The 2,729-nt window shown below is 37.1% G+C and overlaps 2 long non-coding RNA genes across 2 annotated transcripts; both read right to left on the bottom strand.

Moving 5' to 3' along the window:
* Su(Ste):CR42420 lies at window positions 1–820 on the bottom strand. The gene has a single exon (NR_026614.2). It is a non-coding gene; the product is annotated as a Su(Ste):CR42420 (long non-coding RNA).
* A 1,126-nt stretch (window positions 821–1,946) lies between these two features.
* Su(Ste):CR42421 lies at window positions 1,947–2,638 on the bottom strand. Its single transcript, NR_026615.1, has one exon. It is a non-coding gene; the product is annotated as a Su(Ste):CR42421 (long non-coding RNA).
* Between the last annotated feature and the right edge of the window lie 91 nt (window positions 2,639–2,729).

Here is a 2,729-nt window from a genome sequence, read left to right on the forward strand (position 1 = left end):
AGGAGGACTAGCTGGCCGAGGATCCGATTTTCTTTGGTGAGGACTTGGGCGATTTAAGTGGCATCAAGGCCTTCTGGTGCAACCGAAAGCATAGGGACTGCAAGTTCAAGCGCTTTGTTTAGAAAACAACCAGGACTATATTCGGAGAATTACTTACCGTGGGTCGTCCAGGGGCGGTCTCAAGTTCGGCAGCTGCGTTAAGAAGATGTCCGGGAAGCTGGGCTCGAATTTGGCTGTGTATCAGTTTTAGGATGGAAGTAGTTTTTACAGCGTGGGCAGTAGATCTTCACCGTTGACTTGCCCCCCAAATCGCTGAGGCCCACTGGCAGGGTGTTCTTCCTATTACAGGAGATATTCGGACACGATTCAAAGTCTCCTCTCATATAGTTTCGGTGCATATCATTCACGCCACGCTCCGACCTGATGTATCGGGCGTGAATCATGCCGTACCACTTTTTCTCATCGTCGTAGAACAAGCCCGAGGAACTGTCGAACGCCGGCTTCAGGATCACGTCCAGTGCTGGCTGAAGTACTCCAGGCCCATCTGGTTGAACGTGTCCTGAAAGTAGTTGGTGGGCACGTGGCAGAGGAACTCGTTGCCCTTGATTCCGAGGAACCAATTGATCCAGCTGCTGTTGTTGTTGTTGTTCTGTGTTCAAGATTTTACTGTGACTTGCTATAATTTCTATAGGAAAAACCTAGCTACTTACAGGCTCGACATGTTGCCAGTTCACTCGTTCACAGAAATATGACTTGTAGACTTCAAAGTCATCGTCTTTTTCTTTGAGTTTTTGACACTTGCTAAAAGGGTTGACAGGACCAAAGACACTAAAATAATAAGATGCATAACGCCATACGATTTTTTCGCCGTGGCTCTAGAGGTGGCTCCAGGCTCTCTCGAATTTTTGTTAGAGAGCGAGAGAGCGGAGAGCGCGACAGCGAACAGCTCTTTTCTGCGCATACAGTGATAGCAGACAGCTGTATGTGTGCACACGTATGCTCATGCATTGTAAATTTGACAAAATATGCCCTTCACCTCAGAAGTTCTTAGACTTTAAATCTATATTATTTTTGATCAATTGGCACCATGCGAAAAATTCTTGTTTTGCATTGCCTTAACGTTATTATTATTTGAAAATAGATTAGAAATAGCCAAATCTATGTACATATTATCACAAAATAAATTTAAAAAATGACTATATAAGAATATTTGTCATTAAAGTATTGATCTTGCGTCGTGTGAAAAAATAATTAGGCAATAATTGTTGAGTGCTTGAGTGACATGACCAAAGCAAAGACAGTAGAATAATTCTAGTGTCTTTGATATGACTTTTGCAATAAACCGTTATATGTTTATTTATTTTATAAATTTATTTTTATGAAATATTTATTTCTCAACGTAATGTCTTCTTTTTAGAAAATTTATGAAATTACAGTAGCTATAATAATTTCTATTGTACTTCCTTAAATTATTTAGTACATTTATTAAGTCATTTGACTTAATATCATGTAACATTAAGATTAAAAGTGTTTCAAAAAAATATTTCGCTTTTAAAAGATTGTCAGATGAGAGACAAATTAGAATTAAACATAAATATAAATGTGTAAACGGTAGCTAATTCGAGCGGCGATTTTAACAAACGAATTTAAAAAGCTTTAATTTTTTTAAAAATTATTTTATTTTATCATATTGCTACGAAATTGGAAAAAACTACCCTAATATGTACAATATAAATTCGTTTCTTCGATCAGAATTTATTTCGGCCCGAAAATCGTCTTCTACCACAACATGCACACATATACGCGTTCTCGTCTCTTGTTTTTACTCACACAAGCAAGCGAATTCTATTTTTAGATTTCTTACGTTCTCAGCGTGAGCGAGTGGAAAGAGAGCAATTTTGGCCGTCACTAAAAAAGTTATGCATCTTGTTATTCTAGTGTCTTTGCCAGGACTCTGTCATGCCCTTGCAGATGGGAACTCTAGACTCGAAAATTCGTTTTATGTTCGGCTAGCATAATAAGTATTAGTTCTTTTATTTCATAATAAGTTCCCCGACGTGCCGGGGAAAATCTTTGGGGCTGGGAAAATGCACTGCCAGTTTTCCCCCCAAGGCTGTCCCTTAGGTCCGGTCAGGGTTTCCTTCGATTTTCCGTTTTGAAGCAACGTTCTTCCAAAAAGGCAATAAAATGCGTTTAAATTTTCGCGCGAAATCAATCTGGTATGTTGGAAATTAACCAAAAACAGCATGGGAAATCAAACTAAAATACGAAGTTGCCAGTATTGAATACTCTACAAAAAGAATTACATAAAAATGATGGAATCAAAATTTTAATTTTATTTTAAATTGAAAATAATGTTTTAACCTTCTACTCACTCCTATAATACATTAAAACAGAATTTGTATATTTAAAGAAATTAAATTATCAAAAAGTATTTCATGTAGTCAGGAAAACACTTTTGGAAACTCTTTTAACATAAAATTAAATAAAAAACTGAATTGAATGTTTTATTGATTAATATTATTATTATACCCAGGTGATTACCACTATTAACGAAAAGTATGCTTTGCTACTCGAATGAGTGCTTGACATGACCAGCTTGGACCGAACACTTTGAACCAAGTATTTAGAGGAGAGGTGTATGAGGTATATTAGTATGTGGTAGCTGGCCATATCAACGCACTGCGGAATCTGTTTAATTGCAACAACAATATATGGGACAAACATTT

The sequence above is a fragment of the Drosophila melanogaster genome, chromosome Y (assembly GCF_000001215.4).
Source record: "Drosophila melanogaster chromosome Y".
Taxonomy (NCBI): domain Eukaryota; kingdom Metazoa; phylum Arthropoda; class Insecta; order Diptera; family Drosophilidae; genus Drosophila; species Drosophila melanogaster.